The sequence below is a fragment of the Pipistrellus hanaki genome, assembly GCF_964339955.1.
Source record: "Pipistrellus hanaki genome assembly, chromosome: 3".
Taxonomy (NCBI): Eukaryota; Metazoa; Chordata; class Mammalia; order Chiroptera; family Vespertilionidae; genus Pipistrellus; species Pipistrellus hanaki.
This window is the reverse complement of record NC_140505.1, coordinates 4,269,992-4,292,992: the sequence shown is the minus strand read 5'-3', so window position 1 is coordinate 4,292,992 and position 23,001 is coordinate 4,269,992. Positions and strand designations below refer to the sequence as shown.

At 37.9% G+C, this 23,001-nt stretch overlaps 1 long non-coding RNA gene across 1 annotated transcript in view; it reads right to left on the bottom strand.

Annotated features, from left to right (window-relative positions):
* LOC311619434 overlaps positions 1 to 23,001 on the bottom strand; it is a 495,899-nt gene that overhangs the window by 238,486 nt on the left and 234,412 nt on the right. Inside the window, exon 2 of the long non-coding RNA XR_014794502.1 lies at positions 2,735 to 2,771. This is a non-coding gene — a long non-coding RNA (uncharacterized lncRNA). The remainder of the gene's footprint in view (positions 1 to 2,734; positions 2,772 to 23,001) is intronic.

The following is a 23,001-nucleotide window of genomic DNA, read 5'->3' as shown; positions in this document are numbered from 1 at the left end:
GCATGTATGAGAGCTTCACTCTTAGAAGAAAGCAGGGAGCTGCTAGACTTTCAGCATCTTTACAGGAGTTCTGAAATACAGGTCCACTAGTCTCCCGTTACCCATGGTTTCTCTTTCCAGTGGTTTTAGTTACCGGCAGTCAATGCAGTTCAAAGATAAGAAATGGAAAAATGCCAGAAATAAACATCACAGTTTTCTCACTGCATGCCTTTCTGAGTAGCATGATGAAAGCTCACACCTTCCTAACCATCTCCTGCCCTGGACATCGATCATCCCTTTGCCCAGGGTCTCACACTGCAGAGGTCCCCTGTCCATGGATCACTTGGTCTCTCTACCTGGTTCTCAGATCTTCTCTATCACGTTTTCTGGTGCTTTAGTTCAAGTGGCCCTTCCAGTAGCCTAATGCTGTGCCCTGAGCCACCTCACTCCATCACGTGTCCTCTCACAGCCTCTCAAGAAGGAAGAGTATAATACCACAAGAATAGTTTGAGAAACCACATTTCTGTAACTTCCATTACCGTATATTGTTATCCTTGCCCTATGTTACTATTAGTCAATCTTGTTAATATCCCACTGTGTATAATTTAGAAATGAACCTTTACCATGGATATGCATATATAGGAAAAACATAGTACATAACGGGTTGGACACTACTTGTGTTTTCACGGGTCCAGTGGGAATCACATAACATATCCTCTGTGTATAAGGGGCTATTGTAGCACTAGTAACCCTGTGTACAAATCCGTGCACCAGTAGCTCTCTGCATGGCCTGGTCACTCTGTGCCCACTTCCCATAGGTCAGTGGTCTGCAAACTCATTGGTCAACAGAACCAAATATCAACAGTACAATGATTGAAATTTCTTTTGAGAGCTAAATTTTTTAAACTTAATCTTCTTCTAATTCCACTTCTTAAAAATAGACTCACCCAGGCCTTGGTATTTTGTGGAAGAGCCACACTCAAAAGGCCAAAGAGCCACATGTGGCTCGTGAGCCGCAGTTTGCCGACTACTTCCATAGGCTCATCTGCGGCCTGGCACAGAAGGCTTGCCTTGTCATTGGGGTGACAAAGCAGGCATTCCACCAGGTGGCTCACGCTGCCTGCTCTCATCAGCTGTCCTCTTGCCCAGGACTGGGGGACTCTGGTGTGGCTGAGAGGACTGGGGGCAGCCATCTTGTGGTGATGGGCACTGCCATCATTGTGATGGAGTGACAGTTAATTTGCATATTGCCCGGTTATTAGATAGAATTATGCCCATTTTGAAAATGATGAAAAGGTCACAGAGAGTTAGAGCTGATGCTACATTAAAAGTGAATTTTAATTGACCCCAAAGCCTAGGTTTCTTTCGCCGCAGCATCTGTATGAGGTCAGGGCAAGAACTGGAAAATGTTACTTCACTCGATTTGTTTTTGTGAATTACAGTCTGATGATGGTAACTTGTCCATCATGAGGTCATAAATTTAATCATAAGATTAAACGTATAAAAACAACTTTGTTGCTATTTTGTCATAGTTACTACCCGCTTTGATATGAGGGAATTTGTGAACTGTGCTTTAAAAATACCTTATGGTCCCTTATTTAAGTTTTATGGACTCTTACCATAACAGAGCAGGGATTTTAAAAGGAACATTTTTTCCCAAAGGGCATTTCTTTACCAGCTAAATAACTTGACATAATGGTCAATATGCTATAAGTCAGGCTACTGAACCAACTTCCCTTGAGCACAGAAATATGGACTATGTACTGAAACAACTCTTTGGCAAATAAACTATAACTTAGGAATGTACTGATCTCAACAAACGCATTCAACATACAGAGACTCTGCTATCACCAAACACAGGAGGATTTCATGCCAAAGCCAACGAGGCTCACTGGTTACAGCATCCACAAGGACAAAAGTCACAAAAGTCACAACCTGTAGTCCACCCACCAATACAATCAAGCGAGACCTGGAACCGAGAGTGGCACCGGGCAGGTGTTTGTCAGGGAAGATGCTGAGCGCACTTGCAAAGACAGTAACCAGACTCCTTTTGAAAAACAGGGACACGGTGCCAGGCATATAGTACAGAATAGCCTATCAGTATTCTACTGCCCCATGGAATGCTGGGAACTCAAACCACACTACTCATTTCTTGTTCCATGATAAAGAAGAAAATATGCTGTATTCAAACATTTTGTTTACTTCTAAACTTCATAGGATTCTGGAATATTTAAATACTAGGTTGAGTCATTACTATTAACAACATATCAATACATTTGATCATGTAGATGAAGCATTCCAGTAAAGGATGCACATAGTCTTATCGGCAAAGATATAACCATTTTTAACATTCAAAATAACTAAGGTGATTCTCTCATCCCAACTACCCAAACAAATAACAGAGACTGGAAATAACCACAGCTGGTAAATTCCAGGACAATTGTCAGGAGCCACCGGGCCCTGCAACACATGTCATTCAATGGCCGTGCTCTTTGTCCTCTACTGCACCCGGTGTTTCCTTGAAAGCCACCAGGCTAATGGATGCTCTTACCAAAACAGAAAATGCGCCAGTCTGCCTTTATGCACAATGTGCGCCCCGTGGACAGTCATCCAGAGCCTGAGGTGATGAATGCCGTGTATCCTCCCCTCTGCATGGCCCAGCTGTCACCACAAGGCTTCCCCGTTAAATGGCTCCTCACAGCCACGAGTAAGACACCATGATCGCTTTACGGAATATTTCTGAAAAGGCACTTACCTTATGGAAGAGAAACAGACTCCGCGTAGCAGATCGCCTGTTAAAATAAAACATATATTGATTGGCATTGCGTAAATAATATAAAGAATGATGTGTTGTTATAGGTAGCACAGTGAGGGGGCAACTTTACAAATGTTTCCTCATCTCATTCAGTTTCTTTTTTTCTAAAAATTAAAACCACCTCCTCGGCTGTCATCACCAAATGCTTCTCTGTGGCGGCCACGGGCACCGGAACCACAGACCTTCCAGGGCAGAGGGCAAACCAGAAACCACAGGGCACCGAGCCCGGGCCTGGGCACAGGTTCCCTCCTGTTCCTCTCATCACCCTGATGGGAAGCACAAGGACGAACGTCTAGACCAGGAGCTCTGAGAGTTGGTCTTCCAGAGAACCGTGTTTCCCCTAAGCACAGGTCAAACCACCGCCAGGCAGAAGTGATCAGCATGGCATGTACTCTTTTCAAGTGTTATATCCGTTACTGGAATGTCTTATGGACTTTTCACTGAATGGCAATAAAGCCTGAGCGATTTTTACTTATGATTCTGCCCAAATGTCATGGAGATAAAATAAGTTGTGACATCCCACAGGTGCAGCCAAGCGTGCACATGCAGGGAAATGGCTGGCACCATATCACAAGTTATCCTCATGGAGCGGAGGCCTGATGCTGGGACAGAGCAGGGGAAGGAAATACAGAGAAACTCAGCTGTTCCCCTTCTTTCCCAGGGGACCCGAGCCCGTTTTCTCAGAACTGAGAGCCAGAGTGTGAAAAGCACTGTCCTCGGGAATCCTGCTTGTTCGCACAGGTAAGATGACACCTACTGCATGTTTTTTCACACCGTCCACATGCTTCACAAATGATCGCATTCTGGTGCCCAGAGTTATGGAAACATTTTATTTTCACTGAGTTTTATTGTGTTCTCAAAACACGTAAGATCCAAAGGCTGGCAAATGAATTGTATTTAGATTCTAACTTATAAAGGGGTGGAGGAGAGGAAGCGCTGCTGTAAATTCAAAAATAGTTCACTCAAGTGTTAAATAGTCACGATGGTGAGAAAAATAAGGAGAGAGAGAAAGAGAGAGAGAGAGGAGAGATTCTCAAATATCCAAAGTGTCAGATATTTGAGGTTTAGCAAAAACTTCAGTAGACTGAGCTCAACACTTTGCTGTACATTACTCTAATTTCATAATCAATGGATGTAAAACTAAGAGATGTTATATTTGCTGTCTCAAGACCACACAGCTACTATGTGGTAGAAGGATAATTTTATTTCAATGTTCTTGACTCCAAATTCCATTCGGTTATAGATCTGGCTCTCTGGCTTTGTAAATTCATACCACAATTTATTCATGTATAAGTAATGATGGTACTTATCCCTTTAATTATCGGAGATGGATATTGTGAAATTAAGATTCGATAAGTAAAAGCAGGAATCTCCCAAGTGAACATTTTTGTTCCCATGGTGCAAGATGCTTTAGAAAATTATTGATGGGAAACTATCTTGTCAAAAAACAGCAAACGAAAAAGTAAACGGTTGCGCTGCACAGCCCTATCATTCCTCATTCATTCCACTTAATTAGGGGACCAAAAACCATGTCCATGTCCACCGCGGTGAAGATGGAGCGTGAAAAGAGACCAGATGGCTCTTAACATTGACTGGGCTACCTCGCGAGACATTGACACTGCATGGTTTTCACTTCTCTCTGTCTTAGGCTGGCCTCTAATATGGTTTTTTTTTAAAAGTCTTTATTGTTAAAAGTATTACATAGGTCCTTTTTCCCTCATTAACCTCTTCCAACCTGCTCCCCCTCCCCTAGACCCTCACCAGCCCATTGCCTGTGTGCACCGGTGATACACATATGCACACAAGTTCATTGGTTGATCTCTTCCCACCCATCCTCCCCTGCCTTCCCTCTGAGGTTCAACAGCCTGTTCATACTTCTACGTCTCTGGGTCTATTTTTTAATCTGATATGTATTTAATGTAGATTTTTATTTCTGCATTTCATGGTTATTATGTGAATCTGTTGCTGCTGAATATGTTTAATCTTAAGTCTTTTGTGAAAATTAGTATGGTTCTTTGTGGTTACAAATAACAAATGAATTCTTTTCTATAGAACAATGAAAGGGCTTTTTGTTTTATTTTTATTCTTAAACTTTGCTCTTATTAATTTAATTGGTTAATCATCACTAAAAGATTATTTCAAGTGCATGTCTTGTAATGTCTACTTTGCTCTTTGTCAGAAATGATGAGTACACTACAAAGACACATTGTTGGGGTGATTTATTTTCCTCCTGTCACCCCCCTCCCCATTCTACTATGCAGAGATATGTTAGAGTTTTCTTCTCAAGTCTTGCATTTTCATAGAGGATAAAAAAGAATTTCTCATGCATATCATACAGCAGAAATATTACTGATCACTGAATTTAGTGAAGGGTTTACAATCACATGTTTAATTTTGTAGTGTATACAGCAATAAATCCACTTGCAGAATTTTAAAAAGTAGCATTAAGAAAGGATTTAGTTAGCTTAAAGGTATAAAGCCCTTTAAAAATTAATTACATAGTATTTATAAAAAAATAAAAATGAATAAACAGAGGTAAAGGGTATTGACTTGCGAGTCACACTGCCAGGGCTCAAGGGGCAGTGCAATACTTATTTCAGTGTGACATTTGGCAAGTTACTTATCCGCCTCTGCCACTACTTTTTTAATGAAATAATCACTGTCTCTGAGGGTTATTGTGAAGATTAAAGGAGTAAGTGTATATAAAGGCACATAATTAGACCTCAGTATATGCTAGATTTAATAGCGATTTATAATGATTATTCTACACAATGGTATAGTAAATACAAAGAATATATATTTACTATAGAAGTTTAGGGTTTGCTAATTATGAAATACCATAATGCATCAATTATTCTGTGCTCAGCAGAACATCAGATAGTAATATATATATATATATATATATATATACACACACACACACACACACACATATATATGTGTGTGTGTATTTTATTTACATATATTTGTGTATATATACAAATATATAAATATGAAGTATATGGACTATACAGAAAAACCTCAGCTTATTTCAGGACTGGTACTATGCTAAAACGATACAGAAATAAATAAAAATCTTGATCCTAAAGCAACTTATAAAGTAGTTGGAAAGTAACTAGGGATAAATGCCAATCTCGATAAGAAAGGATTATTTCTCTGGAAAGATTACAAGAGGAAGTTATGTAACTTTTGGCAGAAAGGCAAACTTCTTGAAAGAACTTCCATTCTTTATCTTAACTGCATCCACATTGCGGTTTGGTAATATGGCTTTCTAGTGGCTAATGTTTCATTTCTAATTATTCCTGTTGCTAAAAATTACCATTAATGTAACCAGGATTTATTGAGTACCAACTAAGGTGAAACACAGGAAGATGTCATTGTGGAGTCTTTCATGGAGTTCCCTGAAATGAAAAAAGAATGAACAAACCATGAAAGACCCAGGAAAGCCAAAATAATCTTGAAAAAAAGAACAAAGCTGGAAGCATCATACTGATTTCAAACTATATTTGAAAGCTAAAGTCTTCAAAACGGTATAGTTCTGGCATAAAAACAGACTGAAAGATCAATGATTCAGAGCAGAGAGCCCAGAAACAAACCCATGCATATAAGGTTAATTAATTTACAACAAAGTGGCCAACAATATTTAATGGGAAATGACAATCTTTTCAATAAATGGCATTGGGAAAATGAACAGCCATGTGCAAAAGGATGAAATGGAACCCCTGCCTTACACAAGACCTAAAAATTACCTAGAAATGAATAAAATATTTGAATGCACAACCTGAAATCATAAAACTGTTAGATGAGAACATACACAGTAAGCTCCTAGTCATAGATCTTTGAGATGTTTTTTGGATTTGACGCAAAATAAATAAATAAGGCTACAAAAATAAAAATAAACAAGTGGAAATACATCAAACTATAAACCTCTACACAGCAAAGAAAACCAATGATAATAATATGAAAGGGCAACCAATTAATGGGAGAAGATATTTGGAAAGAATGTATCTGAAAGATAAAGAGTTAATGTCCAAAATATATTACAAAATCATACAACTTAATTGAAAAAAAAGCAAGGAATCTGATTAGAAAATGGGCAGAGAATATGATGAGACTTTTTCTCAATGAAGACACACAGATGGCCAACAGATACACAAAAATATGTTCAACATTACTCATCTCCAGAAAAATGCAAAATAATTCCAAAATGAGATGTAACCTCACACTTGTTAGAATAGACTATATAAAAAAAAAGATAGGAAATAACAAGTGTTGGTGAGGATGTGGATAAAAAAGCACCCTTGTGCACTATAGCGGGAATGCAAATTGATGCAACCATTAAGAGAGACAGTATAAAGACTGTTTAAGAAATTAAGAAAAATAGAAATACCATTTAAGTGGTAATGTTGGGTATATGATTCTAGCAACATGCTTGTGCTGTACAGTTTTCATTTACAGCAAGAGTTCATGAAATAAAAATTGTATACATGCTGACCAGAAAATACCTAGATTCTCCCTTGCAAACAAATGACTTTTGTGGTGTATTTGCCTTAGCAATGCCTTTTTGGGACCACAGATCACTCAGAAACAGCAGAAAATATTAAATTACTAGGGAACAGTTTTTGAAAAGATTTGTAAATTCAGCAGAGGCTTGAGCTGAGTTGGAAGAACCTAAAGCTAGTTGGAAGTTGTGGGGGGGCTGTGTGGTGTGTGTGTGCCATTATGTCCATGAAGGGATTTTAAAAGGGGCCACTCTTTTAATTCAAAGACTGCAGAGTGGGGCCAAAGTAGGTTTGTAGTCATGAGTATGCAAAACACAGAGTTTATACTTGTATTATTATTTATTATTTTGCATATGAAAAATGATAAACTTACTTTGGCCCCCTTATCAATGAAGTACTAAGTATACAAAGATGAGAACTTATTTTTTTGAGAAGTCTAACTAAGTAGAATAATTATAATCTTCTAAAATATTTTCAGTGTTACTTTCCTTCTATTTCCTATGGATTTCATTTTTATTTAGAAGTGTATAAGCATTTTATGTTTACAAATGTATCTGATGGCACTTTTAGGATCTACCCTGAATTTATTTGTTGAGTCTCTAAATATAGTTATTAAACTTAGTCTTGCTTTTGCCCAATTAAATTCACACTTACGGGGAGATTAGGTAAAACGTTAAGGCACTGACATGATGGGAGAATTATCCCCAGTCACCTGTGTTGACACGATTTGCTCATTGTCCATATAAGTAGCGGCTTCTATTGATGAAACATGAGTAAATCACGGGTAATTGCTCACTTCTGGCTTCCTACGCTCGCCCTTGTCCCTGCAGCGTTCAGTAATTACTGGTCCCCCCGCTCCTGGCACACGGGGCATCTTCTAAAGAGCAGGCTATGCCTGGCCTATCACAGCTGTCCCCAGAACCCGCAGTCAGTGCTGCCACAAAAGCCTTCCCATGAATAATGCTGAAACCAGACTTTTCTCTCTTTTTTCCATGGCAAATGCCTGGAGTCCTTGGCTCCTTTCCCATCGGTGACTCTGTGACGGGAGGATGACAACATGACAATGACTCTCAGGTGCCGGGAGGTGACTGGCAGAGCAAATCTGTGCTCCACGTGTGATAAGGAGCAGGGCCCCAGGTGGTTTCCATGGAGACACCTCCACGCAGGAGGCTGCTATCTGCACGAGGCAGCCGCCAGCTCCAGCCCCAGGCCCTGAGAAACACATCACAAAATGCTAATGGAGGGAAAATACACCGGGCTGCACAGCCCTGTCCTCAGCAGATTGGAGAGCTTCATGTTAGAAAATCATAAACGCCAGCCTCGGAGGATGCTGTCTGTTATACTGAACACATATGGGGCTAGCCTGAGGAAAATACAGCACAAATAGGAATGCTTAAAAAAAACGCTTTCTCCAGCCCACCAGCCTTACTGACAATGCACTAATAACGGAAATAACAACTTGTTTGTTGTTTTCATTATAAAGGTGAGCAGCTTTGTTAAATGCACATATGCTACAATACATCGATGAAGGGCTATAGTTACAGAACTGGAGCATAAAAAGGTAGTCAGTGCACTTGCATCTTGCAAAGTTCAGCTATACCTGTATGACATCCACTCCTCAGTCCTGAACTAGAGAGTTCAGGAAGGATGGGATCACAGTTATACAAAGCTGCTTTTACTAGTGTCCTATATACATGTACGTATATTCCAATCATACTCTGATTTCTGCCAAACCTGCGTGGCCATATCTCATGTGAGCTGTTTTGTGACCAGAGTGTAGATTTCAATATTTTTACTGTCAGATCCAGAATACGTTTCTCTTAGATATAATATAATACAGATGAATGCTAGAGTCATTTTACCAGGATGATAAGATCACAGGTATTTTTATGTCAAGCTATGTATTTAAACATACTGTTCAACATCGAATTTGTAAATAAAAATGTTTCTTATTTATGTTTATTTATTTGTAAATAAAAATGTTTCTTATTTATGTTTATTTATTTGTAAATAAAAATGTTTCTTATTTATGTTTATTTATTTGTAAATAAAAATGTTTCTTATTTATGTTTATTTATTTGTAAATAAAAATGTTTCTTATTTATGTTTATTTATTTGTAAATAAAAATGTTTCTTATTTATGTTTCTTATTTACAAATTCGATGTTGAACAATATGTTTAAATACATAGCTTGACATAAAAATACCTGTGATCTTATCATCCTGGTAAAATGACTCTAGCATTCATCTGTATTATATTATATCTAAGAGAAACGTATTCTGGATCTGACAATAAAAATTTTGAAGTCTACACTCTGCTCACAAAACAGCTCACATGAGATATGGCCACGCAGGTTTGGCAGAAATCAGAGTATGATTGGAATATACGTACATGTATAAAGGACACTAGTAAAAGCAGCTTTGTATAACTGTGATCCTTTAGTTTTACATTATCGACATCATTTGAATGTACCTGCACATTTAAAACAACAGTGATATTTTTGGAATGTATGTAGTGCGTGAAAAAGAGACCTTTACCATATATATTTTCCTAATTGTTTTTAAAGAAATGTTCTGTGTCAGTTTTTATGGTGGGTGTAGATATAGATGTAGATATAGTTAGAGATGTTATTTAGAGATGGTAAGATCTCTGAGAGAAAGGGGCCATGTTTGTTTATCTTTGTAATTTAAGCACCTGGTGCAATGCCAAATACACAGTATACATTTAGTGACTATTTGTGAAATGAATCAATGAATAAATAAATAATAGAAGCCAAATTTTTAAAATAGAAATGTGGCCTAATTTTTTTTCAAAATATTTGAGCTCAGCAGTTCATAAAAACATAAACTAATTATATGTTTATATATCCTATGCCTAATTATATAAATTAAGTTAAAATTGGGCATTTTTGGAAAGAAATTACTAAAAATATTTATCATTTTTTTCTCTCTTTAAAGTGGCATGTGGGGAGAGGGTCAGCATTACCACATAGAAACCACACTTCCAAAAGCGGTTTCAAAACACGTGACTTTCTAAAATGCAAGGCTATCTGTTCTCAGCAGCTGTAGGAAGAAAGACTCATTCACCACCCAACTCCATCCCTTCTCAGCCTATGGCATCTGGAGCTGAGACAAGGGCCATGTGATCCTCACCAGTAAGGTTCCATGAAACCTCCCCCCCACACACTCTCTCTCCATGTGTCTGACAGCAGTGCCTATTGTTCTCATTGTTTCTCACATTCTAAGCACACACCCCAGTTCTGTACATGTATGATCTCATAGATGTAAGCACTGTTATTATCTCACTACACAGACAAGGAAATAATAGACTCCAATAGGTAGAGAAGTTACCCAAGGTCATACACTAAGAAGCAGGTGCAACAGGGCAGGTCATGAACAGGCAGAGCAGCACAATCTAGACGGTCGAAGAACGCTTGTAAGGGATCCTACCAAAAATCAAAGAAGAGTTACATAGAGAGAAACCAGGAATGATAGATTAAAAGAATATGTGCTGGGTTTGGGGTTAGGAGTGAAAAACAGTTCCAATGGAGTGTTTGAAGAAGCCGTTGGGAAGTTAATAAAACATTGCAAAATAGAGATAATAGCTCAATTAGCATCCTAGGAGAGGAAGGAGATACCCTGATTACATGTAGAGGGGAAAGGAGACATATATTTGATAGTAGGATGAGTGATCTGGCATGTTTTTGTATGAGAAAAATCGGTCACTAGCAGAGAGAGATGGATTTGAGAGACAGAAGCTTCCTAAGATTGGGGGTAAGGAGCAAACACAGACTGAAAGCCTGCTGTCAACTCAGAATGACAAGTGGATTTTCATATTTTTTCATGTAAAATATCAGCATCATCTAAAGTCATTCCGTAAGAGTTGTTTATAGTCATTGCATACATACATGTTTATTGTGTAACATAAGATTGCCAAGACTTACGGACAATTTACCCAATAATGTGCAGGGACACGCATTTTTCTTGTAGCAGGCCCAGACATGATGGACTGAGTCTAATAGACAGGAAGGGGAGGTTCGCTTGAATCCAGGATGGACCCAGTGCCCTGAGACCATGTAGACAGGAGACCAAAGTAAGCGGGTAGGGAGATAGGTTTCAAAGAGAAGTCCCAGGATCTGAATCCTGAAGTTGAATTTTGACAGGTAACTAAAATTATGCATATGGTAGAGCTTCTATGATATCTGTCCTCTATCAATACTGTTTCAGAACCAGGGTTTCTCAGAGCATATTGTTAGACTATTCAAAACCATGATCTAAAGTGATGGAAAGGTTGCCGAGACTGCTCAATGGATAGAGCGTCAGCTTGGGGACTGAAGGGTCCTGGGTTTGATTCCGGTCAAGGGCATGTACCTTGGCTGCAGGCTTATCCCCAGTAGGGGGTGTGCAAGAGGCAGCTGATTGATGACTCTCATGGATGTTTCTAACTCTCTATCTCTCTCCCTTCCTCTCTGTACAAAATCAATAAAATATATTTTAAAGTGATGGAAAGGTTTATAAAGTATCAGAGGAAAGTTTGCTTCATTTTCAAACTCTACATTGACTTGTTGGATGCTTTCTTTTTCAAATAGAATTACTGAGACATTATTACATCGAAAGCATTATGCTTACTATCTGCTTTGTTCTTTCATCTTTGAGAAACAAATTTATAAGAAATGAATTTCAACATAGATACAATGAAACAAAGGTCCGCCAGGGCAAATGTTTTACCAGGTACATGTGAAATAATTGTAACAGCAGAAACTATGTCACTTTTATTCACCACAGATCTCTGAGTCGGATGGTATGATTATTATTACCATTTTACAGATGAAGAAACTGAAGCACAAATAAGTTAATGCACTGGCCTCTCTACTGCAATAGAAGTTATAATGATACCTCTTTCAAAGACAACTCTGAGAATACATTCTTAGAAAACCGGTAAGGTTAAGAAAGGTGTTATAACATATCAATGGATGAACAAAATAAATCTTAATACTAGTAATGTGATCAATATTTTGATATTATAAAAAACAGCATCAGATCAACTAATTCTAGATATAAACAACCTGTTATAGCAATTAGATTAATCTCCACAGATCATGATGAAGGGACCAAAACATGCACAGTAATTCAGAGTCCTAGGCAGTATAGTGTAGAAACAGTTTTCTATGTGTTTGCTTAGCTTGAGGTATTGGTTCTTACTATGACCTACTTCATCTTGTGCAAACTTTTAACATCACTATAACTAATTTTATAATTTAATAGGGTAAAGGGATATCATTAATATTTGAAACCCTTCATATTTAATGGAAGTTACTATACTACAGTAGCCCAAAGGAGAAAAGGACAGTGCAGGTAAGTAATGAAGTCTATATCCAACATAACACTCAGAAAAACCTCTCATTTGAGTGGATTTGCTGCATAATCACTTTGAAAGTAAATAAAAGGGTTGCTTTATCTCTCTATTGTGGTGCTTTCTCTTTCCATCCCTCCCTCCAACTCCCTCATTTTTTCTTCCTAATTTCCCTCTTCCTCTCCTTTCCCATAAAAGCATGTGTACCCTAAATGAATCGAAAATGAATGTCTGAAATATTGAGAGCTTTGTGTACTACTTCATATTTAAAACTGCTCCTAGGAGATACTGGGTGTTAAATTTCACCTTGGGCTGCCTTTATACATCTAATATTAAAATCCTCTCAATGAGAGGGGAGGGGCTGGTGTACTGCGCATGGAAATAATTAGGATGCAAATACTGGGATTGAACTAGAATATCCTTGAATGTCAGTCTAAGAATTTTCTACTTTATTCAAAAACAGTAGAAACCTCTGCATGTTTCTGAGCTGGGTGACAAAGGCCACTATCAAGGATTAGGGGGGAAAAGTATTTCAGCCGTGCTTGGATCCTTCAGGAAGGAATAAAAAAACCAAAAAAACCTAGGAACTCTGAGAATACTTAGGAAGGTCATTAAGATGTGCACAAAATAGCACATGTGCCTAATTGTTCAAAATTAAATTTAAAGTATTTATATTGCTTTGAAAAATAATAATTTGAAAATTCTGCTTAATATCACAGATTCCTCCTTTAGTCATTATATATACTTCATGTGTCATATGCTTATCTAAACATGTTTTAAGGAGCGAAAGTGTTGAAACATATTTTGAACAAAAATATGCGTTAGAAGGGGAGAGAGAGAGGGAGAGGGCAGAAGAAGGAAGAGAAAGAAGAGCAGAGAGGGAGCCTGTCAGCATCCTGTGAAAACTTGTCGACTGTGCTGAAAAATTGCCCTCCAGTGAAATGCCTCAGGCAGAATTTTCAGGAATTATATTCTAGTGGTGGTCAATTTCTCAAACCGAGGGTAATGTTTCTCTCCATAAATTTCATTTCCAGTCAATATTTCTTACACATAATGTGATTTAGGTATTTTTCAGTTAAAAATAAGCAGGATTCAAATGCCCCATCAAGGCCCGGATCCTTTAAACATTAGCCACCTCAAGTGAGTGCTGGGATCCAGCTGTTGAAGCCAAGTGTGTTCTGGGCCAAGTCATCACTCTTTCTCCTCATACAAGTAAACAGGGAAGAATTTATTTACAGTCCCTACCCTCGCTTCTATTCTCATCCAAAGAGGAGAGTGTATTTATTATATCTGTAAGGTGGGGCTATTTTTTATCAGCCAAAACAAACACAGATAAATGATCAAGATGCTAATGATTGAGTTTAGCTTCGTTCCAAATACATATGCAGTTACTAAGATTATATCTCTAATGTTTAATAAACCTGTATACTTGCTTTCCCCTACATGGCCTTTCCAATTGGCTCAAGCTGGATTTCCGGCACACATCTCTGCAGTATCTGTGAACACTGAAGTTGCATAAGAAGATGGATATCTGATGGTGGTCCATTCTCCCTCTCACTCATCCATTCAACTCCAAGGCCATCTTGTGTTTGACTGGCTTGGGTCACTGCTTCTCTGCTACCAGGAAAGGCCAGGTAAATCTCCAATACTTGCTCTTCATCTAAGTCCTTTGTTACACATTAAAGCAAAGCATTTGACTTGTTGGTATTTCTTTGAACTCAAACTATGGTCTACTATGAATTCATTACTTTTCCCCACAAACAGCTTCCTCCCTGTCACAGCCCATCTGCCAGTGGACTTGCTGATGCTGACCATAAACTTAGACTCATTTGTGACTCTGTTGTTTTTATCAGCGCACCATTCCAGGAGTCCTCCCTCAGCAGATTCTCTTTGATTTGCTCCTTCCTTCCTTCCCATTTCAAGAGTGGAATAGCTCACCCCAAACCACTGCAGGAGCCTCCTGCTATCTTTTTGCCACCAGACCTTCCCTGCCTGTCTGCTCGCTGCTCTGCCTTGGATCATGTGAGAGCACTACCTCTACCACAACTTCCCTGCTCAAGAACCTGACAGGGCTGCCTTTGTCTCAGCTTATTTGTCACTGATACCCATGAAGGGGCTTACCCAAGAGGACAGACCCGTGCGAACCTGCAATATTAACTGTGCTATGCATCACAATTTCTTATTAACATTCCATTTGGGGTCAAAGAGAAAAATAGCGTTATTGGCCATTCCCTAGTGAATTGGCAGCTTTCTTGTACCTGTTGATTGTCACTGTTAAAGGTATTTTCTAAGTTACAATTGAGTCCATCTAATAGATCTACCTCTTATATTGTGCCACTTGGAAGTTATTTTCAGAACTGGAAAATCATCTTTCCTTTATTAAGGGAGAAATATTTGTGGGGATGATAGAAAATATGTATCCATTTCTTCGACTAAATTATGGATTTTCTTTTCATCTCAATGCCTTATTTTCAATCAACATGGTAAATAAGATCCAGCTCAGGAGCTCAATTCAGCCAATAATTTTATTTATGAACGGAATGCAAATGCACATGTGATAGACCATCAGCCATAACACTTTTCTGAATCAATAACTCTCTGTCTTCTAAGGACACCTTACCCATATAGGAATAATGATCAACTTTCACTGAACATGTAATTATGTGCTCTGTGATTTATCCATCCTATAGTATCTCATATAAACCTCACCATAACCAGATACATTTCAATGGATAAAAAGTTGGGGCTTTAAAAAGTTAAGTAACTTGCCAAAAGACACCTGAGAAAATCTCCAAGTGAGGATTTTGATAGATCCTTCTCTGTTCTCAAAGCCCATGAATATAATTATGCAATACTGTCTTACTACGCTGCCAGTGAAATACCATTTATCATACTCAATTATAGGAAAAAAAAAAAAAAAATATATATATATATATATATATATATATATATATATATATATATATTTGTTCATTCCCTTGCCATATACAGATTTCTTGAGGAAGGGGTTTTGCCTACTGACCTTTAATTTCAAGAATATAATCTAAGACCTTCTTAGCAAACCGTAAAAGATTTGTTGACCTGAGAGCTAATTATATTTTCTGAATTAGGATAGGGAATGCATGTTCTTATAGGCAGAGATATAATGCCCCACACGTTAAATATAGTATATTTTAAGTGATTTTTTAATAAAAATACATTTCAATAGACTGGACTCACAAAACTGTATTCTGAAGAGAGCTGACAGTTGTGTTTTGCTTTGATTGTTTCCCCTCTGAGAAGCAGTGGTTAACATACAGAATAAAGCATGGAGTCTGGGTGGCATGGCAGCAATCCCTGCAATCACTGTATGCCTCATTTGCTTCATGTATGAAATAGGGCTGATAACAGAAAATGTTTTGTATGAGAATTAACTCAATATGAGAAAAGGCACTTAGTTTAGTGCATGATATACTATTCACACCACATAAATGTTAGCTGTTATCATGACCTGTACAAAACAAATGACAGTTTTCAAACATGGTCCTGTAATATGGCTCCATTTTAAACTTAATTAAAAAAAGATTGTTGATAACCACAAAGAGTCGCTATCACCTACAACTGTTTATTATATCTATTGTATTTTCCATATTAGAAATGGAAACTCAGAACATGGACTAATAGTCACTAATCTATAAAAATAAAAGTATAATATGCTAATTGAACATGTCTTTATTGTTTACTAGACAACTCCACTTTACTTCTCCACCCACTGCTTTTATTTTTTCAAAACGTCTGCAGTGGAATGAATCATTTTGTTCACCAGCTTCCCCCTTCTTCTCTATGTCAGTCTCTAGAAATAGCACCAACTTCAAAGAGATGGTCTTGCCAGAAACAAGGGATTCTTCTCAAATGTGTTTCTACCACCTAATGTCCCAACTGCTAGCTGCCAAGTCCTCAATTCCACCTGTTAAACAGCAGTAAAGATGGGATCCCTGCTGCATCCCTCTGCCTTCCCCATGGCTCAGATCCCATCCTCATCCCTCCCAGAGCTCAAGCAGCCTCTTAGCAGGCATCCTCCTCAGGCTCTGCCTTCCCTCCACCACTTCTCCAGCATGTCTATCTATCACCAGGGATGTTCTCAAATTATAAACCGATCATGCCCTGCCCTGTTTAAAGTCTTCAGTGACTTCCACTTCCAAAAAAAAAAAAGAAATTATTTTATAGCAGTGTTATTTACAATAACTAAGGTATGGAAATAGCACAAGTACCTATCAGTAGATGAGCTGATAAAAAAAAAAGTTATGGTACATTTACACCATGAAATACTATGTAGCTGAAAAAAAAAAAAAAAAGACCACTTACCCTTTGAAACAGCACATATGGACCTGGAGAATATTATGCTACGTTAAATAAGGCAAATAGAAAAAGACAAATATCACATGATCTCACTTGTAAGTGGAATTTAATGAATGAAATAAACGGATGAACAAAACTGGTCAAGAGTTATGAATGCATGGAACAGAATAACAGATTTAGTGTGGCAGCAGTGGGGAGGTAGAAGGGGACAAGAAGAGATTAACCAAAGAACATATACACTTACATGCATAGCCCATGGACACAGATAATAGTATGGGGAAGGCCTGGAGTGGGACATGGTGGGGAACAAAAAGGTAGAAAATTAGAGATATCTGTAATACCATCAGCAATACAAAAAAAAAAACAAAAAAAAAAACCCCAAAAAACTTTAACATGATATACAGTGTGAAATGCCATGTGCTCTACTTTCCCTTTCCCTTTTAAGTTGGAGCCAACTATCCATCTTTTCTCCCCAAACGTTTAAGCTCTTCTCTAGTCATTCTGAGGTTTTGGAAAGCACACTGTATATGTCACATGACATCTTTGTGTATGACTGGGATGGTGCCATCTAACTTCTCCACCTAGCTCCTACTCAAACTTCACAATACATCTCCTGTCAGAAACGTTCTCCAACCTTCTAGTGCCCTGCCTTGTTATTCCTCCAGGCTGGCATCAGGGGATGCCATCCCCATCATTGTGGCAGTGCTAACTTTGGCACAGGCTTGTAGGTTTGTTTACTTCTCAGTTTTCTCCTATTAATGAACTAGATGGGAACACATTCATCCTTGTACCTCCAGTTCCTAGTGCAGTACTGGCATATGATAGGTGTTCAATTATTATATGTGTAACGAGAGTCAACATTATAAAAAATCTATATTACCATTGTTTTCCTTTCCCTTTGCTATGCTTAAAAAAGTGAACCTTCATAATACACTAGTGGCCCAGTGCACAGATCCATGCAGTTTGAAAAGAAATTAATGAGAAGAAATATTTTAATATTACTGTTCACCCTTTCCCTACAATAGAAGTGTCAACCAAATTCACAATTAATAATGACAGATGGAAACACATAGATGCAATTGGTGCCAGCAAGAGCTTTATATATATATATATATATATATATATATATATATATATATATATATATATATATATATATGGATAGATAGATAAAATTGCTCAATTAGGCCTGCTTTCTGATTTAGCTAAACTTTTTCCAGCCCAGTGAAGCATCCTAACTTCTCTTCCAGATAACTATCAGTCACACAACAGTAAATATCAACACAAAGCACATTATTATTGTAGATCACGCAGGGACAACAAAGGGTGAAATATTTTGCAGTGTTTGACTATATTCTGTGCAGTGAGAAAATCTGAAGTCATTGTCAATTTCCACCATCTCTTACTTCTTTTCAGTTGGGTCAAGTTTCTAAACTTTGTAAATCTCCATTTTCTGGCTAATGAAAAGAAAATAGGATTCTACTGGGTCTCCTATCTACCTACTCCAGGACTTCTGTGAAGATCAAAGAGATGAGGCACAGGAAAATGCTTCACAGACATTTGGTTAAAGTGTAAATGTTTGCACCTGTCTATAAAGAAATTCATGTTCCTGGGCTGAAGAAACTACAAGGAGGGTAGGGTGAGGAAGCAGAGCATTGCTATGTGACATCATTACCTGGTGCCCACAGTGACTGTTTCCAAGCTGGGCTGGGCTGTGGGCTGCATTTTGTACCATGTGGTCTTGGCAGCCTTAGCTGCGATTTGATGGGGTGTTGCTGGTGGGAGGTTGGTGGAGGGAGGAAGTCCAGTGTTGGTTTTTCAGTGCCAGGTTCCCAGTGCCATTTCTTTTTAAGTGGCCAGTGCATGTCATGGCAGCTTCTCTGTTGAGCATCTGCCCCCTGATGGTCAGTGTGTCATAGCTACCATTCAGACAGTTGGATGGATACTTAGGCTTTTATATATATAGCTAGTATTCTGTTTCATTAGTTTAATTTGTCGCTCTTACTTTGAATTTAAAAGAGTTGTAAATAACAACAATTTAAATAAAACACCGATCAGGTTATGTGTTTCATATTGCATAAGGTAAAAAAAATATGTTTAAATAGTAGCTTAACTGTAATCAGCTAAACAAAAATAAAGTAGAATCTCATTTCTAGGTTCAAATAAAAGGGATGGAGTTGCTGATTTTTTAATACAGCACCCTCTGCTTCCTTAACAGAATTCTCAGTTGAGTTTGCCACAATTTAAAAATGTTTGAAAGAGCATGAATTCACATATTTTAAACTCTGGCCGCAGAAATTGAAAAATGTCAACATCTCCTCTCTCTGTGCCCTGTGACAAAGTGCTCAGACCATGGTCCCAGAGTTCACCTTGTCTGAGTTTAAATTTCAGTTCTCTGTGACTTCCTAAGTGCAGTTTGGGGGAAAGTTACTCAATCAGCTTACCTCGCTTGTTCTTTTCAACCTCAGTCTTTTCTTCTTAGGTTATTGGTAGACTGATAGACGATAAAGCATGACTAGAACTAAATGTATTGCCAGGCATAATAAGGCTCTAGCAGTGATTCATTTTCTGGATTTTACTTTCATTCTATTGCAACTTTGATATTGTATTTTTAACTGACACTTCTTTGGAACATATCCCTCCAAGTTTTGCCTTATTCATAACCCACGTGTTGCTGGCAGCACGCCTGAGCTTCCGCGTGGTTAGCCACATCTTAAGAGGCAGGGACGTTTTTATAACATCTGCCTCTTCAAAACCAGCTGGCCTGCCTCATCAACCCTGCCTCCTGGTGTCCAAATTTCCAAAGTCAGCATGACGCTCACAGAGGATTCAAGGGAAGACACTGCTGGCGCTGAATAAACAATGGTTTATGATTCTGCAGGGTCACAAGTCAGTGCCTTCCTCAAGATGGCAAACTCTGGATTTAACAATAACTGCTTCTGCCTAAATGACTCTATCAAGACTCTCAGAGATGAGTTCTGCACTTAATAATGCTGTCGGAGCATATGGTTAGCCGTGCCTGCACGAGGGATGAACTGACTTATTTTGGAGATAAGGGCATGCAAATCGTCTGGCTAGAGTCCAGAATGGGATAATGAGGAGGACTGCCAGCCAGGCATAATGCAACTAGAATCACACACGACTCCTGATTCGCAATAACTTGTGTAGGAACTAAAGACAAGAACTAAAAGGAACGATGAATGGAGGGAAGATAATTCCTTATTCCTTATCTCTTGGCACCTCTCTTGCTGTCCATATCACATTTCTCTTATTAAGCTATTTGTGGAACTGTTTTATCAACTCTACTTGGTTGTGAATTCCATAAAAGCTGGGTTTATGTCCAATTTACCAAAGGAAGATGAATAACTCAATGACTAATATGATGTCCATACTCAAAACACGTCTCAAAATAGAATGTTAAACTCTGATATATGCATTAGCTATTGCCCAGTAAGCAAGATAAATTTGATTGTCAATTGGCTAACCACTCCAGGTGAAGCCATTTCAATAATAAAAAGGGATTGTTACAATCTGTGTTTCATATTCAAGTAAGAGGAAGAAGAGTTTAAAAATGATGTTCTTTTTAAAATATTTCTTTATTAATTAAGATATTACATGTGTCTTTATTCCCCCATTACCCCCTCAAATCCTTCACTCATATTCTTACCCCCTGTTGTCTGTGTCCATTGGTTAGGTATAATTGCCTGCATATAAGTCCTTTGGTTGATCTCTCTCCCTTACCCCCACCCTTCCCTACCTTTCCTTAGGTTTGACATTCTGATCCATGTTTCTCTGTCTTCCGGATCTGTTTTTGTTCATAGGTTTGTGTTGTTCATTATTTTCCATAAATGAGTGAGATCATGTTAATTATCTCTAGTCTCCAGGATTTCCTCTGAGTGGGAGGAAACAGCCCCTTGAATGGATCTATAAGTGATCATGTCTGTGGAACCCCGTGTAAGACATTAGAAGGATGTGGTCTGATCACAATGAGATAAAATGTGAAATAAAATAGGAGGCAGGATGGACACTGATTTGCATATGACTCCCCATAGCCGAGGACCATGTGTGAAAAACTAGGTGGATCAAAGACCCTATGCTAGCCTTTGCTTTGTTTTGGTAGCATTCATTGACTAGGTGTCTCTAGAGAAGAGGAGAGTGAAGTGAAATGTGTGCACCTTTCAGTGAGGTCTATGAAATCCCTAAAGACTAACTGGCTTTATCATTTAAATTAAATGACAAGGTCTACATTCAATGGAAGATTCAATTAGACAAGATCAATGTTAACAACTGTGTATTTTCAACAAGTTAAAAAAAAAGGGACAGAATGATATTACATCTATATTACATGTGACTACAATTAATTTTTATTTTGTGACAAGATTCCAGGGAAAAATAAAAATCAGACAGCAGTTAGGATTTAATTTGGGATTTCATGGACACTGTTTTTATCGATGTACCTGAGTCCCTAACAGAGATTTATCCACATAAAATATAGAGCTCAATTATAATTAATGTTTCAGCTTAGGACAGCTACATAAGAGACCTGGCAAATTATATGGCTTGGTTAATCATCTCTTTATGCTTTGTTGAAAAGTTAATGGGAATTGCATTTTTAAATAGGCAGAAAATTGGCACTTTATCTCTTATTCTATCTATAAGTAACAATCTGTAACATATAGAAAATCATAAAGTTTACACACACACACACACACACAAAAAAAAAAACTTTTAGAAACACAATAATGTTGTAAGATACAAAATCACTGTACACATATGCACTGCATTCTTATATACCAACAATGTAATTCCAGAAAAATAAAAAATAAAATACCTAGGAATAAATGTAACAAAAGATGTGAAAGTCCTATATATTGAAAGCTACAAAGCATTATTAAGAGGGATTGAAAATGACACAAGACATGTTTTGTGTTCATGGATTGGAAGAATCAACATATTTAAAGTGTCCACATTATCCAAAGAAATATAAAGATTTAATTTGATCTCCCTTAAAATCCCAATGACATTTCTTAAAGAAATAGAACAAAAAAATCTTTAGATTTATATGGAACCATACAAATAGCCAAAATAATCCTGAGAAAAAAAGAATGGAGCCAGAGATATCATAGTTCCTGCCTTCAAATTATACTACAGGGCTATGTTAATCAAAACAGCATGGCATTGGCAGGAAAAGAGACACATGTGGGTAAGTACATTGATATAGCTCACCTGTCAGAGTGGCTATTTTCAACAAGACCAATAGAACAGAATTGATAGCCCAGAAATACTAGTAAATGCACACAAATGTGGGCATATACTTTTTTACAAAGGAGCAAAAAGCACACAATGGGAATAACAGCAAGTCACATGCAGAAGAGTGAAATTAGACTACAATTTATCCCCATGTACAAAATTAATTCAAAATGGATCAAAGACATAAATTTAATCAATAAATTACATAAAAGAAAAGATAGGTATTAAACTCATAGTCCTTGGTCATAGAAAAATTTTATCCCAAAGACAAGAGAAGTAAAGGCAAAAATAAATGAATAGGGCTATATCTGCTGGAAAACAAATCAGTTTCACTAAAAAGAGATGTTGACAGGAAGCCAGGAAGGCTGGTCAACAACCTTAACTGTTCTAACCACTCACCCTTTATTTGAGACATTGTTAGCTGAAGCAGCCTCCACCTTGTTCATCCCACATAAGTTTCTGTTACTTCCTGCCTAAGGGCTACATGTAAATTTCTGTTTATGTTGCCTAAGATGTTTTCTCCAAAGCCTTAATAAAAGGCATGGCAGGGCCAGAGCAGTGAGTAGTTCTCCCACTAGAGTTGGACTACTGCCTGGCCCCCCATGTCGCCAAATTCAATTTCTTCAAGTCTCAAGTCTTTTCATTTGTGTGCGGCCCTTCTCCAGAACCTGAACCCTGAATTGGGACTCTTTCTACACGGGACCTGAAAGAGATTCCTATATATATCAAAATAAAAAGCTTATTCACAGAAAAGGAAACTGCCCA